At 44.9% G+C, this 14,711-nt stretch overlaps 1 protein-coding gene across 1 annotated transcript in view; it reads left to right on the top strand.

The window, feature by feature from the left end:
* The first annotated feature begins 5,688 nt into the window (after positions 1-5,688).
* Positions 5,689-14,711, top strand: part of PTP4A3 (protein tyrosine phosphatase 4A3) — a 217,956-nt gene continuing 208,933 nt past the window's right edge. The window contains exon 1 of the mRNA XM_043973401.1: positions 5,689-5,987. The gene's annotated coding sequence lies outside the window, so the exon portion shown is untranslated. The remainder of the gene's footprint in view (positions 5,988-14,711) is intronic.

The following is a 14,711-nucleotide window of genomic DNA, read 5'->3' as shown; positions in this document are numbered from 1 at the left end:
CACCTAGAATCTTTCTACAGAAAGGAGGGACCTTGTTATCCTTTGCCCCACCCATTCCAACACCAGACTGGTCATTACAATGACTTAATTTTCCTATTTTTTCATTTACATTATTATAGTCATGTGGCAGCTAGGTGGCTCAGTGGATAGAACACTAGCCCCGAAGTTGGGAGGACCTGAGTTCAAATCTCACCTCAGACACTTACTGTGTGACCCTGGGCAAGTCACTTAGCTCTAATTACCTTAAACATTCAGGGCCATCTCCAGTCCTCCTGGTATATATCTTGCCACTGGACCCAGATGGCTCTGGAGGAGGGAGTGAGGTTGGTGACCTTGCACGGCCCTCCCTCACTTAAATCCAATTCACTGCAAGTGACATCTGCCGTGCTCCTCTTTTGAGAAGGAAGGATGAACAACATCAACAATTGTAGTCATGGCTTATTCTGTTTGTCATTATTACCTGGTTTCTTTCATAACCCCTTTCCTTTCTCTGGGTCCTTCTACGGTCTCATTTTAAATTTTCATTTCTTCTTCCATTTTAATTCCAACTTCCGTTTTTAAAAAAATGGAATAGGTCCCATGTCCTGTTCCTCTCTCCTTCTCTTCCACTCAAGGGCTGATGCCTGAGTTTGTCCCATCAGTTGCAGGAAGCAAGAGTCCCTGGGAAGGGCCCAGATGAAAACTTTGAAAGAGGGTGGAGTATTATAGTACAGTGGGTCCCTGCAGAGCAGGAGGAAGGGAGGTGGTCAAAATATCTTCTGGCAGACATAGCTATGACCTTAGTGTTAAGGATTAAGTGGAGAGAGGAGGTGTTGGGAACGAGGGGCCTAGCGAGAATGCTGATCTCTATTCCCTGGGAGTACACTCCTCTGAGACACAATCTCAGGGACCTTGGAGGTCATCTGATCCCACACATCCCTAAGAATCCCCTCTATGGCATCCCCACAAAAAGGGGTCACCTCGGGATTTTCCCAAAGACCTCTAGGAGGGGGTAACTCATTGCTTCACCTCTCATGGAACAGCTCATTCCTTATTAGAATAACTCTCATTGTTAGGAAGTTTTCCCTTACACCAAACCGAAATTTTGCTCCTATTTCTGCCCTCTGGGGCTAAGCAGCACAAGCTTCTTTTATGCCATGGTCTTTCCACTACTTGAAGCCAGCTATTATATCCCAAGCTAATTATTTTCTGCTCCTGGATCAACAATCCCAGCTCTTTCAGATGCTCTTCCCTTTGCATAATCGGAATATAGGTTGGAAGGATGTCAATGTATTTATTAGGTGCTAGCAATTGTGCTTGATTGGGAGTCATAAAAGTCTTTAGAGGCCATTTGGGCCAAACCTCTTATTTTATTGGGGAGGAAATGGAGGCCCAGAGAGTGCAGGATCACATGGGCTGTAGAGGCAGGATTAAAACCCAGGTCCTTTGACTCCACATTCAGTGTCCTTTCCTTAATACTGTGATGCCTTTTGTTGTCATTCTTAAGATTCCACAGCTCATCGATGTCGTTCCTAAAATGTGACATCAAACACTGAACACAAAAGTCCAGATGTGGTTTGACTAGGGGAGAAAAGTCCAATGTATCTATCACCTCCTTAGTGCTGGACACTACCTAATCTCTCTTTTTAAAAAATTATTTTATTTTTAATTTATGGAATAAAAAAGCATTTTCATAACATAGTATAATAAAAAGATAATTGCACATCAAACTGCAAATCTACTATGTACAACTTACTATTCTTTTTAAATAGACAATAAAGTTGTCATGTCAATTTCTTTTTCCTTTTTATTTTTCTCCTCCCCTTCCAACCCTACAGATGCCATCATTATTTTATACGTACTTCTATTTATCAGTTCTTTGGATGCAGAAAGTCTTTCTTCATATGTCTTTTTTTGTTTGTTTGTTTGTTTTTTGCAGGGAAATGGGGGCCAAGTGACTCGCCCAGGGTCACACAGCCAGCAAGTGTCAAGTGTCTGAGGTCGAATCCGAACTCAGGTCCTCCTGAATCCAGGGCTGGTGCTCCATCCACTGCGCCACCTAGTTGCCCCCTTCATATGTCTTTTACAGTTAATTTGGGTCTTTATAATAGTCAAAATGACTTATTTGCCCAAAGTTGTTCTTAAAACAATATTGTGGTTACTGTACTCAACATTTTCTTGGTTCCACTCATTTAATTATTCATTATTTCATGCAAAATTTTCCTTGTTTTTCTAAGATCATTGAGTTCATCGTTTCTTATGGTACAATGGTTTTCCATCACCATCACATACCACAGCTTCCTCAGCCATACCCCAGTTGATGAGCATCCCTGCAATTTCCAGTTCTTTGCCACCAGAAAGAGGGTCGCTATAAACCCTTTATAACATAAGTGTTCTTTTCCTTTTTCCCTAATCATCCTTGGAAATAGACCTAGTAATTTCTTAATGCAACCCAAGATTACATTGACTTTTGGGCTGCCACATCACAGTGCCTGAATCTTTTTGCAGACAAACTACTTTCTAGACACTTTTTAATTTTGAACTTTTGAAGTTGATTTTTCCCCCTTTTCCATTTCAATCAACTAATCGGGATTTATTAGGCATATACAATGTGCCAGGCACTGTGCTAGGTGTTGGAAATACAATTAAAAAGAATGAAGCCATCCCTACTTACATGGAGCTTATGGGAGAGGAAAATAATTACATATAAAAATATTCATCGTGACTATAAAGCAAATAAGTTCAAATATATACAAAGTAGGGAAATAAATAGTTTAGGAGAGAGGACACTAGAAGTTCAGGTGCCTGAGATGGGGCTTAAATGAAGAAAGGGACCCTCTGAGATGGAGGTCAGGAGGGGTTGCATTCCAGGCATCTGAGAGGGACAGTGGAATGGTACAGAAATGGGGAGGCATGTCATAGGTGAGGAGCAGAGAGGCCACTCTGGATTTCAGCGTGCAGGAGGAGGAGGAATGTACAGTGCAGTTGAAAAGATGGTTTGGGCCAAGTGTTCTGGGACCGTTCTTGTCTGTCAAGGTCTCTTTGGATCCTGACTGTTATCCAATGTTAGTTATTTTAGCTGTGTCATCTAGATTCTTCCAAGTTATTGATAAAAATGTTAAATAGCATTGATCCTTGTGCCACCTCCTTCAGTAATGTCTGACTTTTTGTTACCCCATTTAGGGTTTTTTTGGCAAAGATACTAGATGGTTTGCCATTTTCTTTTCCAGCTCATTTTCCAGATGAGAAATGGAGACAGAGTCAAGAGACTTGGCCAGGGTCACACAGCTAGTAAATGCCTGAGGCTGGATTTGAACTCAAGTCCTCCTGACTCCAGACCTGGCTCTCTATTCACTGCACCATCTAGATGCCCTAAGATGCTACTGGAATGGCCAGACTCTGAATCCACCTAACCATATGATTTATTATCCAGGCCACATTTCTCTATCTTGTCCATAAGGTGAGGACAGGAGTCCCAAACCCTGTTATATGATGCCAATCAGCATTCCTGTAATCATAGCTCCTCTCTATTTTTTCCCTTTCCCTCTAATTCTTATGTTTTTTGTCTTATGTTCTATATAGTCAGGAGGTAAGCCTATATAATGTTCCCAGCACTGTGCTAATTACTAGGGATACAAAGAAAGGCAAAAGACAGTCATTGCTCTCAAAGACCTGAGTCTAGTGGAAGAAACTACATTCAGATAACTATGAACAAGATAAACTGAAGAGAATCAACACATGAGAATGAACTCGAATTAAGAGGGACCAGGAAAGGCTTCTTGGAAAAGATGGAATTTTAGCTAAGACTTGAATGAAACCAAGGAATTCTGGAGACATAGAGGAGGAGGAGAAATAGCATTTTAGGCATGAAGAATATCCAATGAAAATGCTTGGAGTCTGCAAATAGAACATCTTGTCTGAGGAGCACATCAGTGTCCCTGGATTGAAGAGTTCATGGGAGGGAGGAGGTAAGAAGACTGGATAGGAAAGAGGGAGCCAGCTTGTGAAGAGCTTTGAATGCCAAACATATATATATGATTTAATGTTATTTTATTTATCATTTTATTATATTTATTTTTATATGTCATTCTGGAGGTGATAGGGAGTCAATTTTTCTCTACCTGTTTCATTTCAATGGCTGATCTTATGACTATCTCATGGATAAATACCTTTTTTTTTTTTTTTTTTTTTACCACGACTTGCTGTGACTACAATGTGACTACTTGCTGTGGTACAATAGACCCAGCACTGATTTTGGAGTCAGAGGACCTTGGTGAAAGTCTTGCTTCCGATGCTTACTACTTGTGCAACCTAGGTTGAATCCTTTGAACCTGTTTGTTGTTGTTTAGCTGTTTTTAGTCACATCCGACTCTGTAACCTCTTTGGGGGTTTTCTTTGGCAAAGAAAATGGAGTGGTTTGCCATTTCCTTCTCCAGCTCATTTTACACATGAAGAAACTGAGGCAAACAGGGTTAAGTGATTTGCTCAGGGTCACACAGCTGGTGTCTGAGGTCCGATTTAAACTCATTTCCTCCTGACTCCAGGGCTAGTACTCCATCCACTTCGATAACTAGCTGCTGTAGCTGGACCTGTTTTCTCCTCTGTAATAAGAGAGCTTTGGACTAGATGGCCATCTGAGGTCCCTTCATCTCCAAATTTATGCTCTCCCCTGAAAAAACTATTCCCATCATATTTAGACCATCCATCCATCCAATCATAAAACAAGCATGCATTAAAGATTTACTCGCATCCCCACCCCCCAAACAGGCTCCCTAAACTATTTGTCCATTTTGTGGTCTGGTGGAAAGGCCCTTTATTTGGAGTCAGCTAGTTGGTTCTTATCCTAGTTTGCCACTCCCTACTTCAGTGACTTCCAGTCTCCTCTCTGGGCCTTAAGTTTCCTCAACTGTAAAGTGAAGGCCCTGAAATAGACCAGCAATAATCAAAACTTTTTCCATCCCAGGATCCCTTTACATTCTTAAAAATTGAGGACCCCCCCAAGTGCTTTTGTATATGTGGGTTATAAGATATTGACCACATTGGAAATTAAAGTATCATTGTATTATTATGAAAACAATTTTGAGCCCCACAGACCCCCTAACAGGATCGGGGACCCCCAGAGTTGCCCCAACCACTCTTTGAAAACTGTTGGACTAAATAACTCCTAAGCTCCTTTTCAACTTCAAATCAATGACCCCGTTATTTCCCTAACTTCATCACCATTTTCCAAAAGCTCTTGGAGTTGGGGGTGGGGGGTGAGGGGAAGGGAGGATGGTGTGGCTGGGGAGGAGAGCAGAGGAGGAAAAGGTACCACCTTCGCCTGGGGGGGGAGGGGGAGAGGGAGAGAGGGGGAGAGGGAGAGGGAGGGGGGGGGGGAGAGAGAGAGAGAGAGAGAGAGAGAGAGAGAGAGAGAGAGAGAGAGAGAGAGAGAGAGAGAGAGAATTGTACAGATAAGCGTGGAAAGATGAGCTAGCTGTTGGGGGCGGACTGAAGGCCCCCTGGGGAGTTTGTGGGGGAGTGCGTGGGCGTAGCTTGGCTAGGGGTACACTCGGGACAGTGGCGCAGCCGGGAAAGGCCCGGCGGTCGCGTTCGCGCGTGCGTCCCACTATACTCTCGTTCCCCCCCCCCTTCCCATCCACCCAGACGCACGCTCCCTTCCCACGCCCCCGCCCTCCTCCTGCCCACCCCGGGAGAGTCGGAGCCCCAGCCCTAGCCTAGCCCGAGAGAGAGCGAGCTCAGTCGAGCACCCCGGGGGCGGAGAGGGTGGGGAAAGGAGGGAGGAGGGGAGGTCGAGTGAGGGGGAAGGAAAGAGGGAAGGAACAGCAAAGAAAAGGAAAGAAAAGCCCACCAAAGCGAGGCCGGAGCCGAGGGAGGCGGGGGCGGGGAGGGAAGGGCGCGTGAAGCCCGTAGTCGCCGCTGCCCCAGAGCGCGCTGAGGTCGCTGCCGCCGCCGCCGCCAGGCAGCTCGGGCCACCGGGGACCGCGGAGCCTCGGGGGAACGGGGGCCAGGTCAGTGTCCGCGGCTGGCTCTGGGAGCTGGCCCGCCGGAGGGGAGGAGGAGGGTGTCACCCGCGGGGGAGGGGATCGGGGCTCGCTAGCGGGGTGGTGGTGGAGGGCGGGGACCCAGGCGTTCTTGCCTACTTGCACTGGGGGTGGGGGTGGGGGCAGGAAATCGGAGTTTGCTTGTCCGGGCGGGGCGCCGCACGGACCGGGGGGGGGGGGGGCAGACTAGGGAGGGGATTGGGGCTTGCTGGGGCGGGCTAGGCGAAGCGAGGCGGGGCCGTGCGTGCGTGGGGGTTGGGGGAGGTCGAATTGCTTTGTGCTGCTGCGGCTAGTGGACCACGCCGGCTGCGCCAGGAGCGGGGTGAGGGGTACTCTCCTCCACTCTGGGGCTTTGGGGGTGAGAGCGGAGGAAAGATGCTGCTGGTGCCCTCAGCCTGCCAGGCTCTTCTTCCGAGAGCCCTCACCCCTCTTCCCTTCCCTTCCCACATCCACTCTCACCTTCTAATTGTGGATTCTCATACTGTCTTCCCTGCCCTCACAGCTACCAGAAATGCCAAACTGCCCATTCTATCGGTCATCTTGAAGCTTTCATTCATCCCTACGCCCACCTCTACCCCTTATCCCTTACTGCCCAGAGACAGCCAGGGATTCTGGGGCACAATGTAGGTATTCAAGCCCTCCAGGGCTACTTGGGTTGGGCAGGTGCCCACTAGAATCAGAAATGGCCTGGGTAGCCTGGTGTGACATTTTCCTCACAGATCCAGGGGCTGGGCTAATTTGGCAGCTTGAGGCAAGTGATACCTGTTCTACCTAGGCCCTTGGAACCTTCGGTGACGGCTGCCCACTCCTGTGACTAAGGCTGCTTGACTGGAAACGTTAATGGTACCTAGATCCAGGCTAGCAAATGGGACTGAGATGCTGTGGGGAGGGACCAGACTGGCCACTGATCCTAGAGCCCAGCAGAGGGCAAAGGGAGGTTTCTCGGATTCTTTTCTTGTTCTGTAGAGTTGTCTGTACAGTGTCCTAATAGAGTCTGTGACTGGGGAGCAGGGACTTTACCTATTTCCCTTAAATCTGGTAGCTTCTTTCTATTGAGTATCTCCAGTTTATTTTTCACGTATCTTTTTTTTTCCTGCATAGTTGTTTTCATATCGTTCCCCCTTAGACTGTGACCCCCTTAAGAGCAAGGACTGTCTTTTGTCTTTCTTTGCATCCCCCTTCACTTAGCAAAGTGCCTAGTACATAGTAAGTGTTTAACGTATGTTTGTTGACTGATTACATGTAGGTCATTTTGGGGCAGTGAGTCATGAAACTTAGGACTCCCATTTCCCTAAACTACTTGCAGGGGGAAATTTAATTTCTTTAGTTCCTTGCCCCCTTCCCCTCCCCTTCCCCAGTCTTTCCCATGCTGTTTTAGACAGCACATGCCCAAAGAATTCTTTTTTTGTGTGTGTGTGTCTTGATGATTTCCAGATGAGTCTATAGCATAGAAAACCCAGTTAAATCCCAGCAGTTGGTTGCATATTGAAGGTTTGGTGGGGCTGCTGACTTCTCTGGAACTGTCATGCTCCAAACTTGCTGCTGGCTGGACTCAGGCTTGGAGCCTCACATGGAGATGGGGTGAGCCTGCACCACTGGAGTGAAGGGGCAGGACAGGAGGGTCCAATCTGCCATTCTTATTGATGTCCATCAAAAAGAACTTGTTTGATGCCTGCTAGGGACCAGGCACTGTGCTAGTTACTGGCAATACAGACAAAAAAGGTCAATTGTTGCTCAAAAGGAGCTTACTTTCTATCATTTATAGGAAGATCTTCAGGTCCTATAAAGGGTGTTAGTCTAGTTCTTCCTAAAGCCCACAACCATGATCACAAGGGCATTTTCTCCAGATCTCCCCTATACCTGGAACGCTCTCCCTCCTCGTCACTGACTACTGACCTCCTTGGATTCCATTAAGCCTCAACTAAAATGCCACCTTCTAGAGCAAACCTTCCTTAATCCCCCTTAGTTCCAGTGCCTCTCCTCTGTTAATTATTTCCTATTTATCCTGTATATAGCTTACTTTGTATATATCTGTATGTTGTTTCACTGGTTAGATTGTAAACTCCTTGAGGGCAAGGACTGTCCTTTGATTCTTTTTCTATCCCCAGTGCCTGGCACATAGTAGGTACTTAATAAATGGTATTGAATTGAATTGGAGAGATGATTCTGTGTGGACTTTGGTCCCCCTTCTCATTCCTGTGTTCTTCTGTTTATGTCTTTAATCATGTGCATCCCTCATGCCTGCAATGGCCTTCCAACTTGTTACATGTTGATTTAGCATGGTATCTAGTGACATGGGGGGCAGGTAGGTGGTGCAGTGATTAGATTACCAGGCCTGGAGTCAGGAAGACCTGAGTTCAAATCTGGCTACAGATACTTCCAAGCTGGGTGACCCTGGGCGAGTCACTTAACCCTGTTTACCTCAGTTTCCTTATCTGTCAAATAAGCTGGAGAAGGAAATGGCAAACCCCAATACAACTGGACAATAATAAGACTCCAACAACAGCAACGCTAGTGACATGGTGTGATGGATGATTCTGAACTCTGAAGCAATCATGGCTGAGTATCAGTGGGACATTTCTGATGTTGATCTGTCTTTCCAAAATATCCTTTGTGAAAAGCAATTTGGCAGAAAGCAGGGATAATGAATCTTCTTTGTGTGTGTGTGTGTGTGTGTGTGTGTGTGTATGTGTGTGATGGACCCCTCTGGCAGTCTAGTGAAGTTTATGCATCCAATCTTGGAATGATGTTTTTAAATGCATAAAATAAAACCCACCAGATTATGAAAGAAATCAATTTATATTGAAATATAGCTATCAAAATAATTTTAAAAGAAGTTCATGGACCCTAAGTTTAAGAACCCTTAATATAGAGGAAAATGGACTTGGAGTCAGAAGGCCTGGATTTGACTCCTGCCTCTAATATTTGTGACCTGTTTGAGCAAGTAATTCCCCCGCCCCTTCCCCCCCCCCAGTCTCCAGCCTCAGTTTCCTCCTCTATAAAGAGGGGGCTAGACCAGATAATTTCCAAGTGTACTCCTAACCCTCAGTTGCTTTCTTCCTTAGAAGCAGCTGTGTGGTGAACCTGAGTTTGATTTTGGCATCAGACATTTGATAGCTGTGTGACTCTGGGCAAGTCACTTCATCTCTGCCTCAGTTTCCTCAGCTGTAAAATGGTGATAATCACAGAACCCACCTCCCGGGGTTGCTGTGAGGATAAAATGAGACAATACTTGTCAAGTGTAGCACAGCACCTGGCACCTAGACTCTTAGGAGATGCTTCCTTCCTTGCTTGCTTGCAGTAGTTCTCCCTGTCTGAAATCCTTTTGTGAAAAGCCTCTGTCTCTTCCTCCTATAGACCGAGGCCAGCTTGCGAGTGTCAGAGCTTGAAAGGATCTGACACGACCGTTTGCTGGTTGATTGGCTGAATGACTTCGCCTTGGCTGAAAGCCACTCTCAGTGAGGTCTTACCCAACTGTTGGCATTTAAGCTTTTAAGGTCTGGTTGTAGAATGAAGAAAGGCTTTACCCTTAGATGATCCTTTAAACGATGTCGAGAGGGACTTGTACTGTGTTTGAATGCCAGGCCAGTCAGCTGGGGAGAGGGTCACCATCAGGATCTGAGCTGAAATGAAGTACGGAAGCCACCGAATCCAACCTGCTAACCCAAGCAGGATTTTCTTTTACAATATCGCCAAGGAGAGGGCATCTGATCTTCTCTTGAATACCTCTTGTGACGGGTAACTTACTACCTATTGAGGCCACCCAAATTGTTAATTAATTTTTCCATGTATAAAGTCTAATGCTATTTCTTCTTTTCTCCAGGTAAATTGACCTGGATTGGCAGGTTTCCAAAGGTAACTAAGGTTGCCTGGCAGGGTGCTTGATTTTCTTAGCCATACTTTACTAACCCATGGAGGGTCTGGAAATCCGTGTTGGTGGAAGGGACACTTGAATCAATAAAGTCAATCAACTGGCATTTTGAAGGCTCCTACTATGTGCTGGGTGGGGGATGCAAAGAAAAGTGAAATAGTCCCTAGGCTAAAGGAGCCGCTGTTCTACAGTGAAATAACGGAGCCTTGAAGTATTGGATGAGTGGAGAGAACTGGTTTTGGAGACATAGATCATAGTAAGTAGAACTGGAAGGGACCATAGAGCTCTTCTCCTCTGATCACCTCATTTTACAGACGAGGAACATGAGGCTCTCAGAGAGAGAGTGACTTGCTCAAGGTCACTCAGGTAGTAAAGATTCAAATCTAGGTCTTCAAGCTCTAAAGCTGGCGCCTTTGCCACTATCCTGAGCATTTAATGCTAATTGCTAGCATTTATAAAATACCTACTAAGTTCCAGGCATCTTGCAATTATTATCATCTCATTTGATCCACACAACCATGGGAGGTAGATGCTGTTATTATCTTCATTTTACAGTTGAGGAAACTGAGGCAAACAGAGGTATCTAGTAAATGTCTGAGGCCAGATTTAAACTCGTTTGAGTCAAGTATAAGTGCAACACTTGGTCTGCCCCTGAGTTATCTAAGTTTTCTAGGTAGATAAGTGGCATAAGGGTTAGAGTTCTGGACCAGGACTCAGGAAGACCTGAGTTCAAATCTAACCTCAGATACTTACTAGCTGTGTGACCATGGGCAAGTCATTTAACCTAAGTCTGCCTGAGTTTCCTCATCTGTAAAATGAGGATAATAATAGAATTTACCTCCCGGGGCTGTAGTAAGGATAAAAAAAATGAGATGATATTTGTAAAGTGCTTTGAAAACGTAGTATTACATAAAAGCCAGCTCTTGTTATTATTTCTTGAGGAGTACGTTTTTGTTTTTGTTTTTGTTTTTTTGCGGAGCAGTGAGGGTTAAGTGACTTGCCCAGGGTCACACAGCTAGTGTCAAGTGTCTGAGTTCAGATTTGAACTCAGGTCCTCCTGAATTCAGGGCTGGTGCTTTATCCACTGAACCACCTAGCTGCCCCCCCCCTGTTATTATTTCTTAATAAATGATTGACCTACCTCCTTTCCCAATCAAACATTTTTGGATGGTATATTCCTTATGCCACTTTTTTGCTTGGAACCCATTTTTGTAAATAATTCTATAGCCTGCTCAGACTTACCATGTGTGTCTTCACTGCCTTTTGGGCAAATGAAGGTCATGCAACAGGGTGATATATAGTTGGTCACCAAAGGTGTTTGCTGCTCTCGGTGGGGATGTCCTTTGAAGAGTCCAAAAGGAAGAGGTAAGGTCTTTGACCTGGCTCTGGTTTGGGTTGGTTTCAGTGACTACTCCCTACCCTTCTCCCCAGACTCTGTGAGCTCTTCTGGGAGAACCATAACCACTTATAAGAACTGGGCCAAGTGATCCATATAGGATCTTTTCCAAGTGAAGGAAGAGTGTCTGTTACCCAGATGAGCATAAGCACCTGGGCAGATGTCCCATTGAGTTAGTCAATTAGCTGTAGGTATCTTGAACAGGCACTATAGCCAGATACCCAGATAGACCCAAAATGGCATCAAAGGGAAGAGACTAGGCTGGATTGTATTAGGGGAGTTGAGAAATGCTTTGAAAAATCCAAAGCTGCTCGCTGACACACAGTTCCATCTCTTTTTAACATCAATTTTCTCTGGGTGAATTATGAAATGTTACAGTCTTCAAAGACTCAAATAATAAAAATAGCTTAGGATGCTTTATGCCCATTATCTCTCAATCCTGGCAACTCATTTGAGAAAGGTACAACATGTATTTTTACCTTTATTGTACAGATAACAAAACTGAGGTGCAGGGGGCTGAGGTCCCATGACTTAAAAGTGTTAGTGGGGGGCAGCTAGGTGGCGCAGTGGATAGAGCACTGGCCCTGGAGTCAGGAGTACCTGAGTTCAAATGCGGCTGCAGACACTTAACACTTACTAGCTGTGTGACCCTGGGCAAGTCACTTAACCCCAATTGCCTCACTAAAAAAAAAAAAGTGTTAGTGAGAGGGCTCCATCATATCCGATCTCCTGATCCCCAGTCTTGGGGTCTTCATACTACCCAGTTGAGGGTCACTTCTTATCTCTTGCCATTTATGTTTATCCCTCCTTTTTTCTTTAATCTCCTCTGCAACCCCCTTATGAAGTTCTGTCTTTATTTATACAGTTGACTCAGTTCTGAAAAAGTTGAGTGCAAATTAAATTATTGTAAGGGAAATAAAATAAAATTCACCTCACAGTACTTTATTAAATACTTCCACTTCATATACTTTATGTTTTAGACAAACGAGTCTTTTTCATAGCCATTCCATTTTCCGTCTCCATGTTTTTGCACTCTGTGCCTGCCGTCGTCTCCTCACCATCCTCTCTCAGAATCCTTAGTTTTCTCCAAGTAGCTCCAGTGGCATCTTATCCCTCCCACCTTCTATTGTTGTAGAATCAGGAGGCTCCGAGTTCAAGTCCTGATTCTGACACTTAGGAACTGGGTGATCTGAGGCAATTCACTGAACTTCTTGGTGCCCTACCTGTTTTCTAGGAACATAAATTGCAGACCAACTGCCAGTCTTCATTGGCAGAGGAAGTTTCCATAGTAAGAGTTGCTCATCCCAAGAAAATTGCCCCCAGATAGTAATTTTAAAAGTTCCAGACACTGTGTTAGGCATGAGGATTTTTGTTTAGTCATTTTTCAGTTGTGTCCAGCTCTTCATGACCCCATTTGAGGTTTTCTTGGCAAAGATACCAGAGTAATTTGCCATTTCCTTCTCCAGCTCATTTTACACACGAGAAAACTGAGGCAAATGTGGTTAGGTGACTTGCTTAGAGTCACACAGCTAGTAAGTGTCTGAGGCTGGATTAGAACTTAGGTCCTCCTATCTACTGTACCACATAGCTGCCTGCCACCTCCTAGTCTCTCCTCTCCATTTATTTGTATATATTTTGCATATGCTTTTATATGTACAAGCTATCTCCCTAATGCAATGTTAAGTTCCTTCTTGACACATAGTAGGTGCTTAATAATGTTTTCTTGCTTGATTGAGCTGGAATGCCCTTTTTTCTACTACTAATAAAATCAACAACAAGAATAACTAAAATATTTAGTACTTTAAGGTTTGTAAAGTGATTCACATATATTCCTATTTGATCCTCACAATAATCCTCTGAGAGAAATACTTTTGCTATCCCAAATTTGCTGATGAGAAAAATTGAGGTCAGCATTCATAGAACTCTTTGAAGTTTGCAGAGTGCTTAATGTATCATCTCATTTGGTCTGTAACCTCATGAGGTAGGTACTTTTAAAATCTCCATTTAACAAGAAGGAAACAGGCTGAAGAGGTTAAATGACTTGCACAGGGTCATACAACTAGTAAGTGTTGCACTCAGATCTTCCTGACTATCAGTCCATTGCTCTATCCAGTACGATACCTCCCAATCCCCGTTGGTTATTAATGATCTCTTCCTCTGCCCACAGCACTTACCTAGAAGCTTGTTGGCAGCTTCTGATGAATTTACATTTAAAAGAGCTGCTTCAGAGAGAATTTGATCTAACTTCCCTCATCTTATTGATGAGGGAATTAAGGGGGTGGGGGTGGGTAGCATGTGGGAATGACTTGCCCAGGATGACTGAACTGAGATTTGTGGATTCTGCTTCTTCTGACTCCAAACCCGGGACTTTTTGCATTATCTCACCCTTTTCATACACTACTGTCTATTTATACTAATGTATGCGTCTTCTGGTCTGAGGTGGGCAACAGGCATTTATTAAGCACTTACTGTGTGTCAGGCACTGTGCTAAGCATTGGGAAAATGTTCCTCCTCTCAAGGAAGCCAAAAAGGGGGGAGGGAGGAGAAGCACCCTATAAAGTCAGAAACCTTGCTAGGACGGCAGTGAGGCCTGGACAGCCTGTGCCTGTCCCCACAATGGAGGCCCTGTGAGGAACTCATGAGTGGGAGAAGAGTCCTGGAAAGACGTAGGGGCATTCCAGCGCAAGAAGGCCCCAGGTGATGAGAGAAGTTCCAGTTCCAGCTCCAGGCAGTATGTTGGGTGAAGATCTGTCTTGGTTAAACTTTGTATCTCCCCCATTATCTGAGGATAGTGCCCTGCACACAGGAGAAATGTTAAATTAACTCATCAGATATGATAGAAGTAGCTAGAATCCCCCCTTCCAGGAAGGGTGCGAAGGGATTCCTGTACAGTGGAAGCGTTGAACGTGGGATTCATGGGGCGGGTCGACCCCACTATACTTCCAGTTACTGCCGTAACCAGTTTAAAACGTAATTGGAAAATACTTAACAACATGAATAAAAATGCAGTAAAACATAGGTAACATGACATTTGAGAGCTAAGTCAGTACCTGCAGGGATCCTTGTATGTGGATCAGTGGCCCTGTTTCTCATTGTTTGACCCCACTGTTACATATGGGGCTGGACTAAGTTACTTTTGGTTGTTTGACTGAGGAGGGATTTTGTCTAGTTCTCAGAGGTTTTGCTGGTGACAGATCAGGTTCTAGCTGCCTTCAGTAACTCCCAGCCTCATACTTGATCCTTTGAAATAACACATTTTATTGATGCTTTTAAAAAGTGTACATTTTTGTCAGTTTCCCCATGGAATCCTTGTAACAAATTCAATACAGCAAATCGAGGCACATGGAAACACTGATGAAGAGCAGCAGCGTAGGCCTCACCATCACCTCTTCAGGTTTGTCCAGAGGTAGGATTGTTGCACCTG

This window comes from Dromiciops gliroides, chromosome 1, assembly GCF_019393635.1.
Source record: "Dromiciops gliroides isolate mDroGli1 chromosome 1, mDroGli1.pri, whole genome shotgun sequence".
Lineage (NCBI taxonomy): Eukaryota > Metazoa > Chordata > Mammalia > Microbiotheria > Microbiotheriidae > Dromiciops > Dromiciops gliroides.
Note: the sequence above shows the minus strand (reverse complement) of the source record. Positions and strands in the feature narration are given on the sequence as shown.